Consider the following 13,782-nt stretch of genomic DNA (forward strand, 5'->3'; position numbering starts at 1 on the left):
CCCAATCCCTAGCTCTGGAGCAGCAGAACAGAGTTTCTGTCCAGTGGAAATGGCAAGTCATAAAAACAGCTCTGGGCCGGGCATGGTGGCTCACGCCTATAATCCCAGCACTTTGGGAGGCCAAGGTGGGTGGATCACAAGGTCAAGAGATCGAGACCATTCTCGCTAACTTGGTGAAACCCCGTCTCTACTAAAAATATTTAAAAAATAGCCAGCTGTGGCGGTGCGTGCCTGTAGTCCCAGCTACTTGGGAGGCTGAGGCAGGAGAATCACTTGAACCCGGGAGGCGGAGGTTGCAGTCAGCCAAGATCACGCCATTGCACTCCAGCCTGGTGACAGAGCGAGACTGTCTAAAAAAAAGAAAAAACAGCTCCATAACACTCCATAAAGGGACTGACTGGAATAGAATGAGGGAAGATGTTGAAGTGTAAGGGTGCCACCAAATACATTGGGTCTGGGGAGGGGAGCAATTAAGAGCAGATTGACAGCTCCCTGATGGCAACAAGCAAAAGGGAGTGCCAACAAGCTCAACAGAAAGAGCCTGGCACGGTGGCTCACACCTGTAATCCCAGAACTTTGGGAGGCCAAGGCGGGCAGATCACTTGAGGTTAGGAGTTCAAGACCAGCCTGGCCAACATGCTGAAATCCTGTCTCTACTAAAAATTTAAAAATTAGCAGGCATCATGGCATGTGCCTGTAATTCCAGCTATTCAGGAGGCTGAGGCATGGGAATCGCTTGAACGCAAGAGGCAGAGGTTGTAGTGAGCCAAGATCACACCACTCCGCCCCAGCCTGGGTGACGGAGTGAGACCCTGTCTCAAAAAAATAGAGGCAGCTGTTATTAGTCCTAGGGTTAGAACAAGCCTCAAAGATACTCTACAGGGGCCTGAATTTAACTGGATTAAACTGTGCAGCAACTTGTGCCCCAGAGCATTGTCAGAAACAATAGAGTGGCCAGGTGTGGTGGCTCATGCCTGTAATACCAGCACTTTGGGACGTGGAGGCGGGAGGACCACTTGAAGCCAGGAGTACAAGACCAGCCTCGGCAACATAGACCCTGTCTCTATAAAAAATGAAAAAAAAAAGTGGTTAGCTAGTAAATTAGTGGGTGCTAATAGTAGGATGTCATAACAAAAGAGGTTCTAACTCACTGGAACCTTTCCCAAAAGATCAGGAAAAGGTAAAAGAGAGCCCTATCAAAACCACTGTCCTTGGGGCTAGAGGGAGTAGTCATGGTGACTGCACACACCCAGACTGTACTCTGAGGAGGGACATCAGAGCCTGCATACTTCAGGGTAAGTGGACTTAACTGAAATCCAGCCAAGAAACTAAACAAGAAGAAATGCTCTGGAGGGTAGGGGGTAGGAGTTGAAGGGAAATTAGTTTCCAGAGCTGCTGTGACACAGTATCTAAAATATCCAGTCCTCAACAACAAATTACAAGACATACAGAAGAACAGGAAGCTAATCCATACAAGGAGCGATAAAGCAATCAAAGGAAACTGAGAGGGTCGATAGGTTGGAAGCAGATAGAAACTTCCAAGTATTATTGTAAGTGTGTTCCAAAAAAATTAAAGGAAACTGCTGGAAGTAAAGGAAGGTATGCTTACAATATTCCATCAAACAGAGAATATCAACAAAGGAATTTAAAAGGGCCAAATAGGCTGGGCACGGTGGCACACACCTGTAATCCCAGCACTTTGGGAGGCCAAGGCGGGCGGATCACGAGGTCAGGAGATTGAGACCATCCTGGCTAACACGGTGAAACCCTGTCTCTACTAAAAATACAAAAAATTAGCTGGGCGTGGTGGCAGGCACCTGTAGTCCCAGCTACTGGGGAGGCTGAGGCAGGAGAAGGGCGTGAACCCGGGAGGCGGAGCTTGCAGTGAGCCGAGATTGCGCCACTGCACTCCAGCCTGGGGGACAGAGAAAGACTCCATTTCAAAAAAAAATAAAATAAAAAAGGGGCCAAATAGAAATTCTAGAGTTCAAAAGTAAAGTAACTGTAATGAGAAATTCATTAGATTGTGTTCACAGTAGAATCAGCAAATTATTGGAAGAAATGATGCCTGAAAATCAAATATTTGATGAAAACATTAATCCAAGAAGATCAACAAATTGTAAGATAACATAGAAAGATGCATACCAAAACTATAGTAAAAACAATGAAAGAAAAAAATCTTGACAACAAAAAAACTACTCATTGTGTATAAGAAAACACATTGGCCCAATGGTGTGGCTCACTCCTGTAATCCCAGCACTTTGGGAGCTTAAGGCAGGAGTGCTTGAGGCCAGGAGTTCAAAACCAGCCTGGTCAATATAGTGAGACCGCATCTCTACAAAAAAAATTTTTTTTTTGAGACGGAGTCTCGCTCTGTCACCAGGCTGGAGTGCAGTGGCGCAATCTCGGCTCACTGCAGGCTCCGCCCCCCGGGGTTCACGCCATTCTCCTGCCTCAGCCTCCCGCGTAGCTGGGACTACAGGCGCCTGCCACCTCGCCCGGCTAATTTTTTGTATTTTTAGTAGAGACGGGGTCTCACCGTGTTAGCCAGGATGGTCTCGATCTCCTGACCTTGTGATCCGCCCGCCTCGGCCTCCCAAAGTGCTGGGATTACAGGCGTGAGCCACCGCGCCCGGCCAAAAAATTTTTAAAAATTAGCCAGATGTGGTGGCATCCACCTCATAACTACTTGAGAGGCTGAGGCAGGAGGATCACTTGAGCCCAGTAGTTTGAGGCCACAGTGAGCTATGATTGCACCACTATACTCCAGCATGGACAACAGAACAAGACCTTGTCTCTATTTTTTTTTTTTTTTTTCATTTTTCAGTGTTCTTAAGTTTAAAAAAAAAAAGAAAAAGAAATGTAAAGCTTTATTTTATGAGTCAGAGGACTTGATATTAAGTCTTAAGATTGTAATACTGCGCCTGCCAAGTTAATCTGCAGATTCAACAAATTCAAAAAAACAAAAACCCCCACTCCCAGATACCTTTTTGCAAAAATTGACAAGTTGATCTTAAAATTTATGTGGACCCAGAGTAGCCAAAATAATCTTGGTAAATAACGTATTTGGAGTACTCACACACTCGGATATCAAAACTTAGGGCAAAACTACAATTACAAGACAGGCATAAAGATAAGCGAAATAGAATTAAAAGTCCAGAAATAAACCCTTGTGTTTTGTAGTCAATTGATATTTGGCAAAAGTGCCAAGACAATTCAAATGGGAAAGAATAGTCTCTTCAAACGGTTTTGGGACAAGTAAATATTGACCCCTCCTTTATGCGATATACGAAAGTTAAACTCGAAATGTATCAAACACCTAAATACAAGAATTAAAACTATAAAACTCTTAGAGGAAAATCTAAGGGTGAATCTTCACTACTTTGGGTTACACAAAGCCTTGTTGATGTGACAAGTCACAAAAGAAAAAACAGATGAACACCAAATACAAAAACACTTTTGCTGCAATTGATACCATCAGATTAGAATAACAACTCAGAATTGGAAAAATATTTGCAAATCATATATCTGATAAAATGTATCCAGAATGTGTAGAGAATTCTTTCAACCCAATAAAAAGAATACAAATACCCAATTTTAAAAATGAGTAAAGGGGCCAGCGCGGTGGCTCATGCCTGTAATTCCAGCACTTTGGGAGGCCGAGGCAGGTGGATCACGAAGTCAGGAGATCGAGACCATCCTGGCTGACATGGTGAAACCTCATCTCTACTAAAAATACAAAAAAAATTTAGCCGGGTATGGTGGCATGCGCCTGTAGTCCTAGCTACTCAGAAGACTGAGGCAGGAGAATGGTGTGAACCCAGGAGGCAGAGCTTGCAGTGAGCCAAGATCGCGCCACTGCACTCCAGCCTGGGCAACAGAACGAGACTCCATCTCAAAAAAAAAAAAAAAAAAAAATTTAACCAGGCATGGTGGCGGGCGCCTGTAGTCCCAGCTACTCGGAGAGACTGAGGCAGGAGAATGGCGTGAACCCAGGAGGCGGAGCTTGCAGTGAGCGGAGATGATGCCACTGCACTGCAGCCTGGGCAACAGAACGAGACTCCGTCTCAAAAAAAAAAAAAAAAATGAGTAAAGGATCTGTACATCTTCCCAAAAGAAATGGACAATTGGGCAACAAGTACATGAAAAGATGCTCAAATCATTAACTATCAGGGAAATGTAAATCCAAACCACAATGACATCCCACTTTGCACCAGCTGGGATGATTATAATAAAAAAGGCAGACAACATGGTGAAACCCCGTCTCTACTAAAAATACAGAAATTAGCTGGGCGTGGTGGCACGTGCCTGTAGTACCAGCTACTCAGGAGGCTGTGATGGGAGAGTTGCATGAACCCAGGAGGCGGAGGTTGCAGTGAGCCAAGATCGCGCCACTGCACTCCAGCCTGGGTGACAGAGCGAGACTCCGTCTCAAAAAAAAAAAAAAAAATGTAGTATTTGCACATAACCTGCCACATATCCTCCTGTACACTTTAAAATCTCTCCAGATTATGTATAATACCTAATACATTGTAAATGCTATATAAATAGTTGTTATACTGTATTGATTAGACAATAATGACAACAAAAAAATGTCTATACCTAATAGGTACAGACAAAGCCAGATATTTTTCTTTTCTGGAATATTTTCCATCTGCTGTTGGTTGAATCCACAGATGCAGAACCCAAGGATATGGAGGGCCAAAGAAGCATTTACAGAGGAACGAGAGTTTAGATTCATGAAAACTAAGGAAGGAGATTTGAAACAGGAAGGCTTGATTCACAGTTTTAAAGGCTGCAAAGGAGGTAAATTGAAAAAAGACAAACAGGCCATGTGAAGGTCATCAACCATCATCAAGAGAGAAATTCCACAGAGCAATCAGTGTAAAATCCATGTTTTCATTACCAAAAACCAAAAACTTTATCACAATATGATATGAACTTACCTATATGAAGTCTTTCAGTGGCCCCAAAACAAATCATTTATATTTAATGAACAGCCGTTATTGAAAAAATATATACTAAAAAGTAACTACACTGGAAAACCCATGATGTATTGTTACTATTGTAATTGGGAGAGAAGTCAGATGTTAGAATATTTTAGGAATGAAATAGGTCAAAAGAAAGAAAAATGTGAAGGATATGAATAAACAGAGAAATGTAGGAGGGACAAAAGGACCCACTCTTTAAACTGTCAATGGCAGGCTAGAACTGTTTTTGCTTATGAGGACTTGAAGTCCCTGCAGAGGTCGGGTGGCTTCTAACATTGTATGCCCACTTATATTTCATCAGGCTAACAATAATTTTGATGGCTGATCTGCTGAGAGAAGATTTTTTTAAAGAGATAGGTCTTACTCTGTTGCCCAAGCTAGAGTGCAGTGGTGGTCATAGCTCACCATAACCTCAAACTCCCAGGCTTAAGTGATCCTCCTGCCTCAGCTTCCTGAGTAGCTAGGACTACAGGCATGTACCACTGCACCCAGCACAAGATGGTCTTGATTACAGACATTTGTTTAGGGATACAATTTAAAATGACTGACTTTGTATAACCCTATCACTATATATCGCTATATTCTAAATGTCTAGGGAAAAGTAGGGGGAAAGACTGGATTAGGCCAGGCATGATTACCAGTAATCTTAGCACTTTGGGAGGCCAAGGTGGGAGGATTACTTGAGGCTGAGAGTTCAAGACCAACCTGGCCAACATAGCAAGACTCTGTCTCTATTTCAATTAAAAAATAGAAGAAGAAAAAAGACTTGGTTGGCAGTTTTGTTGTTGTTGTTTTTGTTTGTTTTTTTGAGACAGAGTTTTGCTCTTGTTGCCCAGGTTGGAGTGCAGTGGTGCCATCTCGGCTCAATGCAACCTCCACCTCCTGGGTTGAAGCAATTCACCTGCCTCAGCCTCCCGAGTAGCTGTCATTACAGGCATGTGTCACCACACCCTGCTAATGTTTTTTGTAGAGATGGGGTTTCTCCATGTTGGTCAGGCTGGTCTCAAACTCCTGACCTCAGGTGATCCTCCTGCCTCGGCCTCCCAAAGTGCTGGGATTACAGGCATGAGCCACCGTGCCCAGCCTTGGTTGGCAGTTTTTACCATTAGTTATACCAGTATTTTTTCTGATTATGAAAGCAATAAGGCATACAATGTCAATCATTAAGGAAATATGAAATATGTAAAATAAGAATGTTCTCTAGTCTCACCTCCACAGATAACTTCTTTCAAGATTTGATGCATTTTCTCCCAAATTTTTATTTTCTAGACATACACTAACATTTGTCTTTGTTAAAATGGGGTCACTGAGTACATTTTATTTTGCAACTTGTTTTTTTCCCATTTACCTGTACAGCCAGCACATTTTCTTATGTCATCACGGTAGTGCCGCCTCTCTCTAGTTAATGCAAAGTGTTCTATTGTGCAGATGGTACATGTGAAAATATTTCTTTTTTTTTTTTTTTTGAGACGGAGTCTCGTTCTGTTGCCCAGGCTGTAGTGCAGTGGTGCAATTTCGGCTCACTGCAACCTCCACCTCCCGGGTTCAAGCAATTATCCTGCCTCAGCCTCCCCAGTAGCTGGGAGTACAAGCATGTACCATCACGCCCGGCTAATTTTTCGTATTTTTAGTAGAGACAGGGTTTCACCATATTTGCCAAGCTGGTCTTGAACTCCTGACCTCAAGTGACTCACTCACCTCAGCCTCCCAAAGTGCCAAGTAAAATATTTTATTGGGAAAATGTCCACAGAATAAGGGGTGTGGGCTTGGTCAGCGGGGAGTGGTTGAAGAGATGAGAGGGAACCAAGGCTCTTCCTGCGACTTCTTTGCTAGTGCTGGCCCCTTTAGGGGCTTCCCTTCCCTTAGAGATGACTGCCAGGGTCTTCCATCCCTACTTTCTGCCCCTTCTCTGAGGGGCCTGAGCCCCCTCAGCCTCCCAGGTTCATTCAAACAAACAAGTTATGGCCTTCATAAAACTGTCTGATTAAATGTATATTATTATTTTTTTTCCTTTTTTATTATACATGATATAAATGCTTAACTCTTTCCATGTATTTTTAAACCAACTGACCAATAATTTTGAGCTTGCCATTAGCATCCTTCGGCTAATGTAATAAAACTTTGTTACTTAAAACGGTGGTTTTCTAAGTTTTAAATTGCATAGCAACAATAAGGATCTGATCATAAAGACAAAAATAAGGCTGGGCATGGTGGGTCATGCCTATAATCCCAGGGGATTGGGAGGTCAAGGACAGAGGATGGCTTGAGGCCAGGAGTTCAAGACCGGCTTGAGGCCAGGAGTTCAAGACCAGCCTGAAGGCTGGGCATGGTGGCTCATGCCTGTAATCCCAGGGCATTGGAAGGCCAAGGACAGAGGATGGCTTGAGGCCAGGAGTTCAAGACCAGCCTGAGGGCTGGGTGTGGTGGTTCATGCCTGTAATCTCATCTTTCGGAGGTCCAAGCCGAGGATCACTTCAGCCCAGGAGTTCGAGACCAGCCTGGGCAACATAGTAAGACCCCCTCCCCCACCACCATCTCTACAAAATATTTAAAAATTAACCGAGCATGGTGGCACGCACTTGTAATCCTAGTTAGTTGAGAGGCTGAGGTGGGAGGATCACTTGAGCCCAGGAGTTTGTGGCTGCAGTGAGCTGTGATCACACCATTGCAAACCAGTCTGGGGGACAGAGAGAGACCCTGCCTCAAAAAAAAGGAGGCGGGGGGACCAGCCTGGGCCACATAGGAAGACCCCATCTCTACAAAAGATAAAAAAATTCTCCTGTGTCAGAAGACCAGTGGAAAAACAAAATTTAAACATTAGCCCAGTGTGGTGGCACACACCTGTAGTCCCAGCTACTGGGGAGACTAAGATGGGAGGTTCGCTGGAACCCAGGAGTTTGAGGTTACAGTGAACTATGATTGTGCCACTGCACTCCAGCCTGAACAACAGAGGGCGATCCTGTCTCTTAAAAAAAAAAAAGACACAAATACAACTAAAGCAGGGTGAATCTCATAAGTAAAGGGAAAAATTCTGATCAAGAAGACTGGAAACAGCTGAGACTAGCCTCTGCCTCTCAGGAAGGAGCGGAGAAAAGATTTTGGCAAATGATGGCCAAGAGGCAGCAGAACCCCTCCTGCAGTGGTTCATAAACGTGGCTGCGTTGCCCACTGGTGCTGTAAAAATTACCACAACGTTGGTGGCTTAAAATAATGTAAGTTTATTTTTTTTAATTTATTTATTTTTTAATTTATTTATTTTTAGAGACAAGAGTCCCTAGCTCCTGGCCCCTTCCCTCTATCTTCAAAGGCAGCAAGAGCTGGTTCCATCTCTGTGAAACTGACTCTTCTGCCTCCATCTTCCACATTTAAGGGACCACCTTGATAACTCAGGATATCCTATCTCTTTTAAGGTCAGATGATGAGGAACCTTAATTCCATCTACTACCTGGAGTCTCCTCTGCCATGTAACTTAACATGTACATAGGTTCCACGGAGTAGGCTGGGGCCTTCTTCCAAAGGTCATCATTCTGCCTACCCTACCTGGGGATCTTCAAAAAGTACCGCTGCCTGGGCTCTGCCCCAAGAGATTCTGATGAATTGGCCTGGAGTGTGTCCTGGGCATCAAGATGCTGTTATGTTCCCCAGGTGATTCTAATCATTCTAATGAGCAGCCATTGAAAACCACTGCTCTGGCCGGGAGTGGTGTCTCATGCCTGTAATCCCAGCACTTTGCGAGGCCAAGGATCCAGCTACTTGGGAGGCTGAGGCAGAAGGATTACCTGGGCCCAGGAGTTGGAGGCTGCAGTGAGCTGCTGTGATTGGGCCACTGCATTCCAGCCTGGACAACAGAGTGAGACTCTGACTCAAAAAAAGAAAACCCCAAAATCTTCTGGTCCAAAGAGATCATATATTCTATTTCTACACATGTACCTGGCACTGCCATAGGTGTGTTTATTCTGTACATCCCATTTAACCTTCCCAAAGACCTATTTATTTTTAGTTAACAACTAACATTTACATGCCAGGCATTGTGATGAGTTAGTTGTGCTACTATTGTGATGATCTTTCACAAATATTTTATCTTGAGCAATCATCACAACAACCCTATGAAGTAGGTACTGTTTTTATTCCCATTTTACTGACGACCAAGCCAACTCAGAAATTTGCCTGAGGAGGCTGGGTGTGGTGGCTCATGCCTGTAATCCCAGCACTTTAGGAGGCTGAGGCAGGTGGATCACCTAAGGTCAGTTCAAACCAGCTTGACCAACATGGCGAAACCCCGTCTCTACTAAAAATACAAAAATTAGCGGGGCATGGTGGCTCATGCCTGCAATCTCGCTACTGGGGAGGCTGAGGCAAGAGAATCGCTTGAACCTGGGAGGTAGAAGTTGCAGTGAGCCGAGATTCTGCCACTGCACTTCAGCCTGAGCAATAGAGTGAGGCTCTGTCTCAAAAAAAAAAAGAAAGAAGAAATGTGCCTGAGGCCATGAAGGTAAACCATGTTGGCCAGGCTGGTCTCGAATTCCTGACCTCAGGTGATCCACCCGCCTCAGCCTCCCAAAGTGCTGGGATTACAGGCATGAGCCACCATGTCCAGCCCCTGGGTTTTTTGCTTTTTCTTTTCTTTTCTTTTCTTTTCTTTTCTTTTCTTTTCTTTTCTTAATTGAAACAAGGTCTCACTCTGTCTCCTAGGCTGGAGTGCAGTGGCCCGAAATTGTGGAATCATCTCACCATTATAAGCCTGTAAGAATGTCTCATTAGATTACTCTATAATTTTTAAAATTGTTTTACTTTTTTTTTTTTGAGACAGGGTCTCACTGTCACCTAGACTGGAGTGAAGTGACATGATCTCGGCTCACTGCACCCTCAACCTGCCTGAGCTCAGGTGATCCTGCTGCCTCAGCTTCCGGGGTAGCTGGGATTACCGTCGTGTGCCACCACGCCTGGCTATAATTTTTGTATTTTTAGTAAAGATGGGGTTTTGCCATGTTAGCCAGGCTGGTCTCAAACTCTAGGGCTCAAGCAATCTGCCTGCCTCAGCCTCCCAAAGTGCTGGGAACCACCAGCACTAGGCCTATTTTCAAGCTATTTTAAATTTTTTATTATTTGTACTTTTTAATTTTTTTAATTTTTGTTTTAATGTTTTCAAATTTTTAAATATTTATTTTATTTTGGCCGGGTGCGGTGGCTCACGCCTGTAATCCCAGCACTTTGGGAGGCCGAGGCAGGCAGATCACGAGGTCAGGAGATCAAGACCATCCTGGCTAACACGGTGAAAACCCATCTCTACTAAAAACATAAAAAATTACCCGGGCGTGGTGGCAGGCATCTGTAGTCCCAGCTACTGGGGAGTCTGAGGCAGGAGAATGGCAAGAACCCGGGAGGCGGAGCTTGCAATGAGCCGAGATCACACCATTGCACTCCAGCCTGGACGACAGCGCGAAACTCCATCTCAAAAAAAAAAAAAGTATTCCATTTTAAAAATGTTTAAATTTTTACATTTGTTAAAGGCCTTCCCAGTGCATCACATCATACTCATCCTCCTCTTGCAATTCTAATCTTCTCCCTGCCTACATACACACACACACACGTACACACACATACACACACACACGTATACACACACATGCATGTACAGCAACACTCCAGCCCATTGTCTCACAGATTGCTATGCACCAACAGGCCTAAAATTAAAATAGTAATAGCAATGCAGTCACAAATGTAAAATAATATAAAATTATTCTGCCACTAAGATCATGTTTTCTTGAGAAAAATATAACTTTTTAGAGCAAAAATATAGGGCAGCAACATGAAGGCTCATTTTAAGCTGTTACGCTGTGTAGAGTTGCACCTTCACATGGCCTGTGAAGACATCTATTTACTGGATTTGTATTGTCATCAATAATTACCATCCTAGAAGAACTTTGAAAGTTTGATCATTTTCATCCCTCTGGGCAGGCAAATCTTTTCCCTGCAGAGAGAGACTGTGAGCTGGAAGGGAGTTCCTTCTCTCAGTGCGTCCTCTGTGCCCGCTTTCCCATTTGGGTTTTTGAGAGTTCAGAACTCCAGGAAGGATCATCCTATGCTGGAAATTTCCCCATGAATGTTTCCTTCTGCACAAAGAGCAAATCAGAGAGACCTTGGCCCCTCTGTTCCGTCTATGGACTCTAGAGGCTTATCTCTCTTTTTATTCTGTTAGCTGAGACTGTTAGACATGTTGGCCTTAGTTCTTCCACAGCTTGCAGAGAAAATAAGACTGTTATAGAACCAATACTTATGGTTATGGGTTAATGTAGCATTGGCAAGACTGCCCATGAGGGCAAGCAAGGGATTTACCATCTGGCAAAATACAAACACCTTAGTCTTTTGGCTTTCAGTTAACAAATGTGACATCGCATTTGGCGCTATTACAGCTACAGTTAAGTGCACACACATTTCTTTTCTCCCATTATTTGATTTGCACATGCTCACAAATCCAAAAATAATGACATACTTGCATTAAAAGATATCTAAATTTTGATAAGTGTTGTAATGAACAGGAAAAATTATTCTATCATCTACAAATCTTTTCAAATTTGGGTTTTCTTTGCAAGGTCCTTAAGTTTCGCCTGAGTCCAATATTTCTTATGCAGCAGAGACACAATCATTGCCAACTGATCACCATACACTGGATTTTCATTCTCAATAAGCCCGAGTGTAAGATCCATGCCTCTGCTTCACACTCACCTGTCTTCAGTCAGTGCTCCTCCTTAGAGGTGGTGAGCCCACAGCGATTTATATAGAGTCCTGTTCTCTTGTTAAAAGTGTTGATCTCATCCTATTTTGGAGAGATTTATGACATCTCATAAATTATAATAATAATCATAATAATTATAAGTACTGTGAACTTATATAGGGCCTTTTATTCAAGAATATCCTGGCATTTTGCAAACATTAACCAATTCGTTTCTTGCCATACCTCAGAAGGCAGATCCTAGTTGTAGTTTAACTTTGACACATTCTGGTCCAACACTTGTCTTTATTCACATCAGTTTCTGGGAATGTGGGTTAGGTAAGAAAGCAAGGAAGGAAGAGAGAGAGAGAAAGAGAGAGAGAGTGAGAAGGAGAGAGTGAGAAGGGGGAAGGGAGGAAGGGAGGAAGGGAGGAGGAAGGGAGGAAGAGAAGGAAGAAAAGGAAAAGGACGGAAGGAAGGGAGGGAGGGAATTGAACTTGGTGTGTCAGAAACTCATTATTGGTTTGTATTTCAGGTAAGCAGAACTCCTAGACCAGGGGTTGGCAGCTTTTTCTTACAGGCCCAGGTAGGCTTTTGGGCCATGTGGTCTTTGACATAATTACTCGCCTCTGCCATTGTAGCATGAGAGCAGTCATAGATAATATTTAAATGAATGGCCATGACTGTGTTCCAAAAAAACTTTCTTTACTACACAGGTGGTGGCCCTAGGGCCGTAGGTTGCTGGCCCCTGTTCTGAACCACCGAGAGATAGCAATCCACATGTCCTCAGTTCAGCAATGTGGGGAGAGAGGATTGGCTGGATGATGCTATTTTACAGACACCAAGGACCTACAGCGTGTTCCAAATGTCTACATCGATAAGTACTTTGAGAGGGTTCATATGAAGTTTCCAGGAAGGATTCTTTCCAAAGTTGTGGAAAGGGTGCATTTCATGACTGAAAGAGGGAGCCCCCTCCCTCACCACACCCTGTGCCCCAGCTCAGCTGAACAGCTTGATTTTCCCCAAACACAGCACCATTCTTTGCACTAGGCCTTCCTACAGGCTCTTTCCTTTTTATCTAAACCCTCAGGGACAGGGGCAGTGTCTCATTTGTCTTTACAATACCAGCACGCAACACTCTGCCTGACACATATTAGACACTCAGTAAAACACATGGAATCAATGGCTTGCTTATTGGCTGACTGGTATACAGTCTGTCTCTTCTGCATCCTCTGCCTTAGCTCCCTCCCCACACCACAACTCAAACACAAGCTCCGTGAGAGCTGTGAATCTGGCTACTTCATTTATAAGATTGAGTCTTCAGTGGCCAGATAACAGCCTGGCACATTGTAAGTGTTCAGTAAATCTTTGTTGATTCAGTCAATGACTGAAGAATCCCTACAACCTCACCCAGCAAGATTTGGACTGGGTTTCCAATGCTGGGCCCCACGTTAGACATGTGTTCCTTGTGTTTTTTTTTACTAGCATAGCACTTGTTTGTTTTTTTTTTTTTTTTTTTTTTTTTTTTTTTTTTTTTTTTGAGGATCTTGCTCTTTCACCCAGCTGGATGCAGTGGCCATCTCCTCACTCAGCCCACCTCCGGTCACGCATTCTCCTGCCTCTCCATTAGCACTACGCGCCCCACCCCGGCATTTTTGTTTTTGTAGAGGTTTCACGTGTCTGATTTTTGAGAACAAAAACAAAGGCTTTTTTTTCCCTGTATTCCTTATGGCACATAAGGGGTATTCAATACATGTTTATGGAATGAGTAAATGAATGATTTAAAGTGTATTTATGACCTTTTGGAAGTCACTCACTCTGCATCCCCAGCGCAGACACTGAGGGTTAAGATTTTGTTGTTCTCGGCCGGGCGCAGAGCCTCACACTTATAATCCCAGCGCTTTGGGAGGCCGAGGCAGGTGGATGACTTGAGAGCAGGAGTTCGGACGAGCCTGGCCGACATGGCGAAACCCCATCTCTACTAAAAATACAAAAATTAGCCGGGCATGGTGGTGCACACCTGTAATACCAGCTACTTGGAAGGCTGAGACATGAGAATCACTGGAACCGGGAAGCAGA

Source organism: Nomascus leucogenys, chromosome 14 (assembly GCF_006542625.1).
Source record: "Nomascus leucogenys isolate Asia chromosome 14, Asia_NLE_v1, whole genome shotgun sequence".
NCBI lineage: Eukaryota > Metazoa > Chordata > Mammalia > Primates > Hylobatidae > Nomascus > Nomascus leucogenys.